Source organism: Poecile atricapillus, chromosome 10 (genome assembly GCF_030490865.1).
Source record: "Poecile atricapillus isolate bPoeAtr1 chromosome 10, bPoeAtr1.hap1, whole genome shotgun sequence".
NCBI lineage: Eukaryota > Metazoa > Chordata > Aves > Passeriformes > Paridae > Poecile > Poecile atricapillus.
The window spans coordinates 4181693-4196021 of record NC_081258.1 but is presented as its reverse complement, the minus strand read 5'-3'; positions in this window follow the sequence as shown (position 1 = coordinate 4196021).

Sequence of the window (14329 nt, the reverse complement as noted above, 5' to 3'; positions counted from 1 at the left end):
GTGAATAGGAAGAAGTGAAGTGACTCCTGAAGGCAGATTTGCTTACTGGAGATATCTTTTATCAAAGTGGCAGTTGCCTAAAGAAGGGAAGTATTAGAGGCTGCCAAATGTTTAGTGGCTGTTTATTGCAACACTGACTGTAGGCTTGGGGGAAGATATTTCCAGTTTGCCTGGGAGCTGGCATTGCTGCCTGCACATTATTCACAAAGATTTGGGTGAGAACATTTGATAAAAACATCAAGTGATGCCACATTGCCTGTTAACCCCAGTTTGTTGGAGTGCTTTGTTGTCTTTCCTGACATGCTGTGCTGTGATGTGTCATTCTTCAGTAGGCATGTTCAGCTACACAGTGTCATGGCTGTAAAATGTGATGTATGTATCTTGGAAGGATTTGCCACAGTGTCAGCTCTGAATTTTGGGGGAGATGGAGGGGGAGAACTGTTTGGGATACTGAAGTCTGCATATTGGAAAACAAAGACATTTCCCAGTTATACCTTTGCAGCTTGTAGAAAATATTGATATGGATGGTTTAATTTATAAGCAATTTGCAGAACTTATACATGTTGCTTGTAGGGTCATTTTAAGGTTTTCATTATCTGTTCTTACAAAGTAAGCAATGACATCAGAGTGTCCTATTGAGAAAAAAGTGATTTGCCTCCATCACCCAGCAAGCTAGCAAAAACAAACAAAAAAAAATAAACCAAAAAAGGGAACAAGCTAGCAAAAAACTGAATCCAACAAATTGAACAATGTAGTGTCCCAGTCCGTGCCTCTGGAGTACCCGGAGAGAGGATTTGAGCAGAGCCTGCCCTGGGGTCTCAGGCTCCAGCCCTGTACCCTGGTTCTCCTTGAAGCTGCAGCAGCCCTTCTGGGCATAAAGCAGATGCTTGGGGAATAGAGTTCCATCATAAAGTCACCCCAAAACAAGGGGACACACCGTGAGGTGACCTGTGGTTTTACTTGGATGATCACGGAGAGGACTGAGGAAGTGGGATGGAAACACAACCTCTGCCCTGGAGCACAGGTGTGGGAGTTGAGAGGAGGAACAACCACCACAGGAAATTCAAGGATGCTGTAGGAGCAGAATCCATCTGTTTCTGGGCTGGCAGGGGTGTCCCCACAGTGACTGGACTGGAAACTCAAGTGAGCCTGACTGGGAACAAATGGCAAAACCCCCCATCATGACTGGTCCAGAGGCCCTGTGCGTATCCTTGGTGTGGATTTCCTCAGGAGAGGACATTTCAAGGACACAAAAGGACATCACTGGGCTTTGGGAGAGCTGCTGTGGAGACAGAGGAAATTAAACAGCTGAATGCTTTGAGTGCTACGGGACTGCTGAGGCTGGAAAAGCAGCAGGTACCGATGGGCACCCCAAGAGTGCCCTGTCAGCAATTGGCACTGAGCGGGATTTTGGGACACCACACGTGGGGTGATCCATGAACTGGAGAGCTGGGAGTGCTCAGCAAGACCTGCTCACCCTTCAGCAGCCCCACTGGCCTGTGCATGAGCCCAGTGGAGACTGGCAGTGGGCTGTGGTGGCCACAATGAGGTCACACCGTGGCTGAGAGCTGCAGGGCTGGACATGCTGGAGTTTCAGTATGAGCTGGGGTCAGAGGCAGCCAAGTGGTGTCACCATCAGTGTCACCAAGGTGGCTGTTCCATTCCCCTGGCAGCAGAGTGCAGCCACACTTTGCTCTCACCTGGAGGGTGTGCAGTGCACCTGGAGCTGAGTGCCCCAGGGGTGGGAACACAGCCCCACTGTTTGCCACAGACTGATTCCCACTGCACTGGAAAAGGGCTCCAGAACATCTGAAGTACAGTGATGACATCATTGTATGGGGAACACGGCACAGGAGCTTTTTGGGAAAGGAGAAAAGACAATTCAAATCCTCCTGAAGGCTGGTTTTGCCATAAACCAAAGTGAGGTTAAGGAACCTGGCCAGGAAATTCAGTTTCTAGGAATGAAGGGGCGAGATGGACGTCATCAGATTCCAATGGACACGATTAACAAAATATCAGTTATGTCCCCACAAAGCAGCAGGAAGGAAATGCAGGCTGTCCTGGGTGCTGTGGGATTTTGGAGGATGCATATTCCAGGTTACAGTCAGATTGTCAGCCCTCTTCTCTGCCATGAGACCTGGAAGAAGAATGCTTTCAAGGGAGGTCCTGAATATCAACAAGCTTTTGAACAAATTAAACAGGAGATTGTTCATGCAATAGCCCTTGGGCTGGTCAGGACAGGACAGGGGAAATCTTGCTGTGCACTGCAGCCAAGGAGAATGGTCCTTCCTGCAGCCTCTGGCCAAAAGTACCTGGGGAGACTCGAGAATGATCTCTGGGGTTCTGGAGCTGGGGATACAAAGGCTCTGAGACCTGCTACACTCCAGCTGAGAAGGAGATCCTGGCACCTTTTGAAGGGCCGATCAGAAGGGACTGGCACTGAGGCACAGCCTCTCCTGGCACCCTGACTGCCTGTGCTGGGCTGGATGTTCAGAGGAGAAGTCCCTTCCACACATCCTGGCCCCGAGGCCGTGGGGAGTAAGGGGATCACTCTGATCACACAGCAACCTTGAACAGGAAACCCCAATGCCCAGGGAGCTTGAAAGTTACCACAAACTGGCCTGAAGGTGAAAATTTCAGATTACCATGATGAGAGGAGGAGAAGGTGATGTGCTGAGGAAGCCCCACCATACAATCAGCCACCAGAAGAGGAAAAGCGATGTGCTCTCTTCACTGCTGTGTCAGAGATACTCTGAAAATGGAAAGCTGCTGCATGGAGCACCATGGGTCACAAAAGCTCCTGAGGGACAAGGTGGATCAAGTCAGCTTGCAGAGCTGAAAGGCTCTTGGATGTGGCTGAAAGAGAGAAATGGCCAACACCAGCTCTGCAGTGCCCTGTGGATGGTGGCAAATGCCCTGTGGGGGTGGCTGGAGGGATGGGAAAGGAGCAGTCGGCAGCACAGAGGGGAAACCCAGCAGGGCTGCTGAGCTGTGGCAAAACATCCGTGCCTGCTCGAGAACGTGGCTGTCAAAGTCCTTCATGTGGGGCTGCCAAAGGACATCCCAACAACAGACAGCTGGATTGGGCTGCCAGATTAAAGTGTCTCAGCTGGATCTGCACTGCCAACACTGGGCTGAGTTATTCCTGGCTTGATGGGCCCATGACACTTCAGGTCATCAGGGAAAAGATGCAACATGCAGATGGGTGTGTGATAGAGGGGTGGCTTTAACCACAGGTACCATCTCCTGGGTTATCTGTGACTGAAACATGCACCACAGTCCAGCAGGGCCAAATGGGTAAAGCCTCTGTGCTGTGGGGGCAGTGGTGGAAATATAAATAAGGGGAGGCCTGGCAAATTGATGATGTCAAGCTCCTGCCAGACCTGCCAAGGCAGTGCTGACAATGGTGGAAACAACCCTGGCTGGAGATGAATCCTTTGTCTCACACCACTGTCTGAGGCACAGCCTTGAGAAACAAGTCCCGTGGTGACATGGCACCCCAGAAAGAGCTGAGTGAGACAGTAGGACTGATTTCTGAAATAGACTCATGGAGACCTTGGCCAGAGAGCACAGGACTGAGTGGGTGTTTCACATTCCCTGTCATGGACCTGCCTCTGGGAAAGCTGAACGCTGCAATGGACTGTTAAAAACCACATTGAAAGCAATGGGTGGTGGGACCTTTGGACATTGGGATCTACACTGAGCAAAGGCCAGCTGGTTTGTTTTCACTAGAGGCTCTGCTGATGGAGCTGGCCCTGGTCAGTCAAAAGCTCCATGGGGAACAGCAGGGGATAAAGTCCCTGTGATGTGTATGAGAAATGTGTTAGGAAAGGCAGTGTGGATTCATCCCACCCCAGGGAAAGGCAAACCCATGTGTGGGATTGCTTTTGCTCAGGGACCTGGGTACACTTGGTGGGTGATGCAGAGGGATGGGGAACCATGATATTCACCTTGAGGGGATTTGATTTTTGAGTGAGAACAGTTTGTAATGTTGAAATGTATAATAATGGTTGCTGAATGATGCTGATCAATACCACAGACAGTGAGTCTGGATTGCAGCACACTCCAGCTGTGAGCTCCGGGTGCAAGTGGCAACCACTGGACAGCACATATTCTCCCCCCCTTCTCTCCTTCCCACTCTCCTTCTCCCCACATATATATGCATGTAAATATATAACTGCACACACACACACACACACATATATGCAGTTGGAAGGTGGAGCATCTGGGCATGATGTAGATGCTGTAGAAAATGTCCTGGCTCCAGGCAGGATGGCTCAACATCTTGCAGCAGCCAGGAGGAGCATGGCCAGGACCCTGGGGTTATCCAATACCACCTCACACCGTCTGCAGTGGTGTTGTGTCTTTCTGGTTTTCTGGAGGGTGTGGTTGGGTGGCACAAGGTTCTGCATGGTAACTGCATGTGAACAGTTCATCTGCTTGCTACATGCTCTTATTGGTATTCTTGTTTCTGTACATTTTCTTATGTCATTGCTTTTTCCAGTAAATAGTTCTTGTGATCTTTACATTTCTGTGCCTCCAGTTCTCCTCACTGTCCCACTGCAGGGGGAGGGAGAAGTGAGGGAGTGCCATGTAGTTTGGGGTGTTTCATTTGGAACATTAAATCACTCCCAAACCATGACATAGGGCCTCCTACATGTGGCATTACTGTTTGGCCAAATAACCTTTCAATCCACAGATGAGTTTAAATTTAGTATATTTTGAAGGCATTTATTAATGGCTACAATCTCTCTGCAGTCTCTGTACATTTATTTCATTATGACAGAGAGGTGCAGACTAGACTTGTGGAACCTGCAGCACAACTCTTGCAGGTTTAGGGCTCTTTTCTAACCCTGGAGATGTGAGATTGCACAGATTGCATGGGTGTACATGTGCTGCTAGAGTGGTTGTGGGGAGCTGTTTCACATCCTGTAAGGACCAGGGTGCATTTACCATGCATTCAGCAGCGATCAGCAAGCCAGCAGCTCCTCTCTGTTTTACATCATTTCAAACATGACACCTGGGGGAGACATCTGGCTTTTTTTTCTTTTTGCAACTTTTCTTTCTCTCAAAAAACTAATTGATGATTAAGGTTTAAATATACAAGGTTATTTTTAATATTATTTGGAGAGGTAATCAAGCAGTGACCTCACTTGACGTCGATGGCAAAATTCCCACTGACTGTGCTGTAGTGAGGTTTTCATTCAATAAAAAAGCAATAAAGAATCTGATTCATAATGAAGGGAGGAAAAGATGAATCAATTCAAGCTGAGTGGGTAGTTCTTTCCTGTGCTGTTAACTGTGCAGTGCCATCAAAACAACAAGGTCTGTCCTTATCTCCTGTTGTATTTATGGTTATTCTTTAGTTACAAATGACTAAACACAATTAGCCCCTATAATTAGCTGTTTGTTGTCTATGGAAACTGTTGAGTGATGGCTTTTTCTGAAAAAGCCCTTGTTAATACTTTAACATGAGAAATATTTTGAAATTGTCTGAATTGCAGCCTTTTAAAAATGATGTAAGGGTTGACCAGCTATTTTTTGTAGACATTTTTTTAAAATAAATGTGGGTTTTAGTATGTATACTATATACATCTGAAGTCTTTCTCTATTTTTGTCCAGTGATAAAATAAGTTAAAAATATCGTAATAGTTATAACTATCAGAAGAGCAAATAATATGACCATTTATACATATTATTTCATTTGACATATCTTGCTGCATGAATATGCTAGAAGGTCATAGCTCAGAAAGAATTTATTATAGTGTCCCTAATTACTATGAGTATGGTTTAATACTTGAAAAAATTATTGATATCAACTATTCAATGAACTCTGAATGTTTATTTCTGATTAATTATACTATGTATAATTAAAATAAATTTAATTACATTAATTTATTTAATTTATTTAATTAATTATTAAATTATTAAAATATTTTAATTCTATTAAAATAAATACTTACTGTCAGTAACAAAAATTGTCAAATAATATGCTGACTCAGGTCTGTTTGGCCAGCCCTGAGTGGTTATTTTTTTCAGTACTAGACTTAAATTTTTCTTAATTTAACATTTTAATTTGCATGTCATTTTCAGGCAGAACAGAATCACTGGGGTTTTTTTCCTTCTTATGGGTTATGCTCTTTTATTTTGTGCTTCTCCAGGTCATTTGAGTTATCTTTATGTAATAAACATAACATTTTATTTATTGATGCACTATCTTAGTTGATCAGGGTACCAATATCCTATTATTTCCCTACCTTTAAAGCAAAGCAAACCAAATCCTTATTCTGTGTTATCTACACTGGCTGAGTATATAAAGTTTGTATATTGAATGAAAAAAAAACCCTCAAGACTTTTACTTCTTGACTCTAACCAGCTGAAAAGATATGCAGATCTCTGGTCTGCAGTTCTTTGACTGCAATTTTTGAAAACTAAAGCATGAGGTGACTATTTAATGGGGGACACCTGATTAAAATGAGTAAACTGCCTTGGTTGCCATGGCCAGAACCTAAGAACAGGATGAGCTTCATGTGCTCCTCAGCATTATTCCCCATGAGGTCAGTTGTGATTTCTTCTGGCATTCTCTCTGGCTGTGTTCTGTGGAAACAAAACCCAGAAGATTCAGGGAGAATTAATGAATTAGTAGTTGCAAACACAAACTGCAATTATTGGAGCCCAAGGCTGTTATGAGACAGCACATCTCTCAAAGAAGGTGCTAGTAAGACCCATAATGTTGTTGTTTAGATATTGTGGTCCAAATTCAGTGTCACTTGTCACTATAATTAAGAGAAGGATTTAGTCACTTCTTTTGATACTGTCTTGTTGAATGCCTGACTTAATAGTTTCCAAATGTTTTCACATAAACTGATTATGCAGCTGCTGCTGGTTTCTATATTTCAGCAGTTTTCAATATGAGGCCCTTAGGAGAGAACAGAAATAAATTTGGGGCTGCCTTGGCACTATTGTTTTTAGGCCTGCCTGACAGTGATGGTATCTAATGTGGCTGCAGAGCTCGTGGGTGGTACTGTACAATCTGAAATTGATCCACATATATTCCATATATTTGCTCTGCATCTGCTCCTCCCTGTGAAGAACTTTAGGAAGAATATTAGTAATCACCATGGGAGTGGAAATTGCCCAAAAGGAAGAAGAGCATACGTTATGCAGTAAATGCAAATATTTCTGAAACAAAGTTACATTGTGGGAATATTAAGATGGCAAATGCTTGCACATCAAGGTTTACACATCACTGATGGGTTTTGTGTTAACTTTTTGTGCCCTGGACTATGGACAGAGCTTTGCAGAAATCTGAGCCCTTCTGTGCTGGGATGCATCAAGTAAATTACCAGCAAAAACAGTGAGGTTGGTGCCAAGCTAAATGTGGGCACTGCAATGAATATTTGTAATTGTTTCCAACTGGGATTAATTTCAGTAGATGTATAGACACAGGATGAAATATTTAAAATTGCTTGGCAGTTAAATATTTGCTAGGGTCTTGCTTTTGAGAAGTAGGAAGCCTTTGTGATTTTTCCTTTTGTAATCAATGGACACTGCTTTGGCATTGACTTCAGCAAATGTAGGACTGAGAATGAATTAACTCATCACTATACACCAGTTCTTTACAATAGGGGAAGCAAGAAGAGTTGAATTTGTGATTGCTGCACCTGTGGCCATGGAAATGGATCAATGCCATGTTGGCTAATGAAATAATGGTATTAAATATTATCTCTTGGAATCACTATCTTTGTCTGAGTTAGTACAATGCCATTTTTATGGACGTAATTACTATTATTTTTTCGTAGTTAGAGCAGAAGAGCATGGAATAAGTAAGATTAAAAAATAACAACTGTTGTAATTACTGTCATTTATGAAAGCTGGCAAATTACTATAGTAAAGGAATATCTTAAAAAGAGTAGGTTTTCCTAAGTTACATGACAATTATACGTGAGCTGCCATATTTTTGGTAGTCAAAAAGACAAATGCATACACATATTTTTGTTCATTTGTTCCAAGAGGGTCTGTGAATAATGATAGATTCATAAAAGCTAATTATGGTTAACTCCCAAAACAACTGGTTGTGTGAGATAGCAACTGAAAAATCTATAAACATCTCAAAGGTCTATAAGCGAGTCTGACAATGTGAATACAAATTAAAGTATAAATGAATGCTTGGGTATTTTATTCAGATAGGTTTTAAAACTGGTTTAATCTTTACAGCACCTCCCCTGACATGGACAAAATAAACACTGTGCTGCCATGGGAAAAAGTGTTCTGATGAAGGGTATTTGAACACTGATAGCTGTAGATGTATACACCAGTCTGGGGATCAGGGGATTTTCTGTGCTATGTGTACTGCTTTACCCTGGCATCCTATCAAATCTGTACAACATCAAAGAACTTTTCTGTTAGCTACTTCTAATTTAGAATTTGTGACCCCATTGGTTCTATCAGCTTGACTGCTTTCTGTTTAAAAGAATTCATAAATGTATAATATATATATAGAGCAACATATGGAAGAATGCATGTATAAATTGATTTTATTATTGTTGCCTGCTGCAGGATTCTCCCCTATGCCCTCTGAAATACGATTGGCTCTGAGATTTCCCAGAGTGAGAACTCTGTACAGAAATTACTTCTTTAGAAAAGTTGTAGTTACCTTCACGTAATTCTGATTTTAAGAAGGTGCCCTTTTGCTACATTCCTGTTCATCTGCCACTACAGGCCCTGGTGGATATTAATAAGTGGTTCTACTGCAGTTTTCTTTATTTCCTAATTTTTATTAAAATAATATTTTTCATTAATTTAGTTAGTTTCCTATCTGGCACCTTTACCAGAGGAGATAATTGGATTGACAGGCACATGGATATTCTGGGAGGGGATGGCCTCTTAGGGAGTACTGCACACAGCCATCTCCTGCTGCCCTCAAGGATAAATGAATGAATGAGTGAATGTCGGCTCAGAGGAGCACCACTGATCCCATGTGAGAGGTTGATGTGGATGAAGGAGGATCTCAGATGACTCAACCTCCAAAAAACATCAAAGTGCAAGAGCAGAAATTTTCTTGATTTTGTCTTTCAGTTTTTGACAAGTATCTCACTGCCTCAGGCATTTGGTTTACATATGATGTTGTATCCTAACAATATGTATGGTTAAAGCTTTGTGAAAACAAAGTGCTCTCCTAAAACAGTTTTGATCATCTAAATCACTGATTATCCTCATAGTCACCTTTTTTTTTTGCCCCTTCTCTCTAGGCATACTTACAGCCTATGTGTGTATGAATCCACAGTGCTGCCAGTCTCGTTCAATTGTTAAAATTAATTTCCCTTCTTCTTCAACCCATATATCACAGGCTCTCCTTTTATTTTCATGCTTTGGTTGGAATGTACAACTAGGATCCACAGCTCTGCTGCACAGACTGTGTCATAGTTAAAGGGTATATTGGATTACAGGGTTTTCTTTATGCATAAGAAAATTTGACTTTTCATGGGTTTAAACTCCATTGAATGTTGAAGCAGCTCTGATTATTCTACAAATCTCTGACAGTAGTTTTGTCCCTGGTTTATGCTTATCCTTTTTTTTTCCCCCTTACTGTAATGTGGTCTGAATTAGCATGCTGATTTGTGAAAATATTACTGGGTTTTCTATTAAACAGACTTCACTTAAACACTTTAGACAGATTTTACTTTTTAGAAATTAAATTTTAGAAATATTGTACAATGTGCAATAATAAAAACAGCCCAAGCAGCATGGAACAGATGAAAACATTAAACCTTCAGGGTAGGTATAATTTCCTATCCCTAGCTTCCCACCATCCTTGATGACATGCTACCAGGTTTTTACCATTCTAGCTGTTACTGTCAATAGCTGGCAGGATCATTGACAATCCAGAAACACAGTGTTTGTTTATCCAGTGTGACACACCAACGAAAGCAGAGCTTTCTGTGTCATGGAAATCCACCTCATGACTTAGTAGTGATGGACTTGACATGTTCTGTGTCCCCCTCCTGGTTGGCTCAGAGCCTCTGTACAGGTCTGACACCCACACTAGCACAGGTTACATTTTGTCTTTCCTAGTGCTTTAAACTTATTTTGTCTTTAGTGAAATTAGCTAAACAGATTATTGTCCTGATGCACCAATACATCGTAATTGTTGTCCTTTTCAATACAATACAATACAATTTCAATACAATACTAAGAGTAATACTAAGGACTTTTTTAGGCAAGTTATGTGTTCATTTTTCACTCTTTCTGTGGAACAGTTTCACTGAGACACAGTTCCAAATTCTTGCTGTGTTATCAGTCTACTCATGTTAAGAAGAGCTTTGGAAAATAAGCTGTAATTTGCTCTTTTATGAACACAAAAACCACTGTGCAATGAATATGTATTGAGAACATCGAGAAGAAAATTTAGAATTGTCAGTAATAACTATTCTAGTTGATTTTGAGCATACTTTCATACTGTAAAATCATTAGGACTTTTAAAACTATGTGAGGTATTGCAGTGAATAAGAAGTGCAACACTTCATGCAGAATGAGTGTAAGAGAAATTTATACTCTAAAACATACCATTGGAATTTTAAAAATATAACTATAGTAGACAAATAAGGGAAACAAAGCCATACATCAATCTTAGTGACAATCCTTGACAAAAATTACATTTTCTAGAACCAAATAAAACCCTTAAGGAAGTATCTGGGCCAAATTTTAATGAAGACTAGCAAGAGATGCTACATTTTAGTTATTGGTAACACAAGTAGTAGGAAATAAAAAAAAGAAAAAATATTTAATTGTTGATGAATCAGGAGAAGCCTGGTTATCCTTACCCTCTACTGTGCTTTTCCTGCTGAACTGGCAATTGGGTGCAAGTATATAATATATGTATATACTGTGTAGTATATAGACTATTACAGACTGTAACTATTATTCAGTTTACAGTGGAATTGCTGCAGTGCATGCAGTCTGGTTCAGAAGTGTACTGTCAGTATTGCTGTGATTTTTAACCCAGTGCTTTTTGGTGAAATGGCAGAACACCAGCTCGGAGTTACTTGCTGCACCATTCCTCAGCTTGCTGAACAGCGTGCTCTGGCTAACTTGTCTTTGCACAAGTTTCCCAGTTGTAAGAATGGATGGAAGACAGCTCTAAAAATTATTATTGTTCCCGTGGAATGGGTAACATTACACTAGAGAGCATTTTCTGGGCTGGTAGGGGGAACACTACAGGGCAGTGTGACAGGGGAGCTGCTCTGCAGCCTCTGCATCTGCACTGCAGTAGTTTACAACCCTTCTCCACAGTGCAAAAACCAGTCACTGAACTAATTTGAAGGTGTCTCTTCAGTCCTAATTACATGTTTTGCTTTTCTGTGCATGCTCCATTTCAGATAAGCCTGATTGTATGTAACACTTTAATTAATTTCTAATTTTTTCCCCTTCTTTTTAACAGAATTGGAGGCTGGGAGCACATTGCTGAGCAACCTCAGGTGGCTATTTTCATCTGCTCTGATAACAATATGCATTCCCAGCAAAGATATTTGTTCTCTCCCTTGGAGATAGCCTTAATGCGCATTCACTCTGTTCATTCTGTGTTAGAGAAGCTTTCATGCTTCTAATTCCAATCTGTTTGATCTCCTACTTAAATTCTAAAATAAGTCTAGTAACTCATGCAGCTAGTATAAATTGACTAAGAATGTATTGATAGTTTGTTCCATTTCCTTCTGTAGAAAAGAAGTAAAGTAATAAAGACAACCTCAGGCCCCGCTGAGCCTGTTATTTCTCAGAATTTTTGCAGGTGAAGTAGAATCTGAAAACAGATTAATTCACCTAAAATATGATCCAGCCTTATTTTGGTACTGCTCTTCTATCATTTACAAGCAGAAGAGACTTCCTGAGTTACTTTAGCCCTCATTTACCAAACATTTTGTATGTCAAGGAGAATAGCAAATCCTTTAAGACTCTAGCTACCAGAGAGAGCCCTTAATATAACCAAAGCACAAAAGGATTTATCATAAACTAAATGAAATCATCCAAACTCATCTCATCAAAAGATTTGAAGGAACAGGCAGAAGAGAGAAATCAGTTTAGCATCTTAGTAGATACGAAGTCTCACTATTGTCTCACAGTGCTTTTCTACTGTGTAGATAATAAAACCCAGCATCACCACAGTTTAAATCAATCCAGATACAGTTATTAAAAGATAAAGTCACCAGGGAGGTAGGAGATGTGGTGTGGTGTTGAAATAGCCTTTCACTGTGGCGTCACAAGTGAAATCAACGTGCAGGAGCTGCTGTCCTTGTGTAAACTGCAGAATCCCTGCGCTGTGCAGTGGGACTGGGAAGGTGCTCAGAAGATTCCAGGGCACAAGAGCTGAGGAGAGTGCTGCAGGGAATGAGTGTGTGTGTGTTGGCCTGTGATGGATGGCAGCCTCCTGAAACAGCTGACATAACTGCTGACATAAAGCACCAACTTGAGATTATACTTTAAAGACCAATTCACACTAAAAATATTTAAAGCCAAAAAGAAGAGAGAAATAAAACAGTGCTGCTTGTGGCCTGGCTTTTTCTTTCAGGTGTCTGGAATAACTTGTGGAGCTCATTGATAAAGTGCAGCTTAAAAAATTTGTTAAGGAACCCTGGTAAACTTTGTCCAATTATTTCTGTAAGTACTTGAAATGCAGACAGTTCTAAACATCTTCTGTAATTATGCTGCATATTTCAAAAATCTGATCTCAATAACACAATTAAACAAAAACGAGACATAATTTACTTAATGGAGCAGGTCGTGTGGACCTTCATTTTTGTTAAGAGAGCTAAGTCACAAGTATAAAAAAACCTAATATGCAATTAATGCTGCCTTGATAGTACTTACAAAGACAACTGCACCCTTTCAAGAGAGAATAATTTTATTTTGTTTTTCAAGCAATTACCCTAATGTAATTGCTGCTCAAAATCTGGTCTGCTTGATACAAACTCAGGATTTCATACAACGTTCAGAGTGTCATAGAGGGATATCACAGCTTTGCACTCTCTTTGGAAAAATGCTTATACATTGATGATGTTCTTATAGTATTTCTCCATCAAACAATTTGAATTTGCCTTGCTGTAATACCAAATTGTTCATATTTATTCTCATCACATTTCATAAAATGAATGTGAAATACAACAGGGTTTTTTCAGCACTGCACAGAACTCATGAATAACAAATTCCTAAAGAAGAGGAAGGAAAACAGATCACTGTGAAGTTTAGTAATGATCTATAATGGATCAAGGCAGAAATAGTCTTGAAGTTGGCGCAGCGAAGTACCCTTGAGAATTTTCTTCTCTTTCAGGGAGAGTGTAGTTGTCACTAAATGTAAACCTTATTAAATGCAGCTAGATAGTGCTGTGCAGTGATGCAATAAAACTAGAGATGAACAGTGTGAGGCTGAGACAAATAATGTCTTACCACACCTAGTATTTTCTACCCAACTTTTCTTTAATGCTGGCTGTCAAAAGAGAACAATGGGAGTTATATGGGATCGCAGTCTTGCAGATTTGCACAAATCTGTACATGCACTGAAACTGATACATGCTGAAAAGGAGATAAATGCACATAAATTACTTGTGAAACTGTTAAAATTATAGTCTTAGTCTAAAGAAGTCTCAACCAAATTAATCCATAGATAGAGAGGCTCATAACAGAAGCATAAGCTTTTTATAGTTAAAAAAATTGGTTACAGGGGGAACTGATGTGAATAAATAAAATGACATGTAATCAGAATGAGACAGGTATTACACACATGGACAGGCTAAGGTTCCAAGTTATTTCAATATTTTTAGTACTAATATTGACAGAATCCATAATCTTTGTCAACATTCCTGTATCATTCTACGTTTTCATTTTTCTACTGCATATTTAAAAAAAATGTAGTATCATTTCATTACACTCAGTAAAAAAAAACTTTATCAAAACTTTATTTTGGTGGTGTTCCATGACTTTTTTGTGATCTAGTTCTGTCAAAAGCATTAAAATTAATGAAAGAACCTATATAGCTCCAGTATATATAATGTATAATGTCTACTCCTAGAGCTGTATTACAGGTTTTGAAATGGAATATGAAGGCTTGACACTTGGCTTGAGCAATGGTTTAGTTTGGCTTTTAAAGTGATTTTAAAATAATCTGCAAATCACCCTGAAGTAGAGCACTTAGGATGGGTTCTGCTGGTTATGTTTTCAAAGTGGATGTTGTGATAATTAATTCCCCATGGTCAATAGATGCTGGAGCATACACATATGCACCTTCATATACAGTTTTCTAATATATACATATATTTATGTGAACACAAAAGTGTGTGAC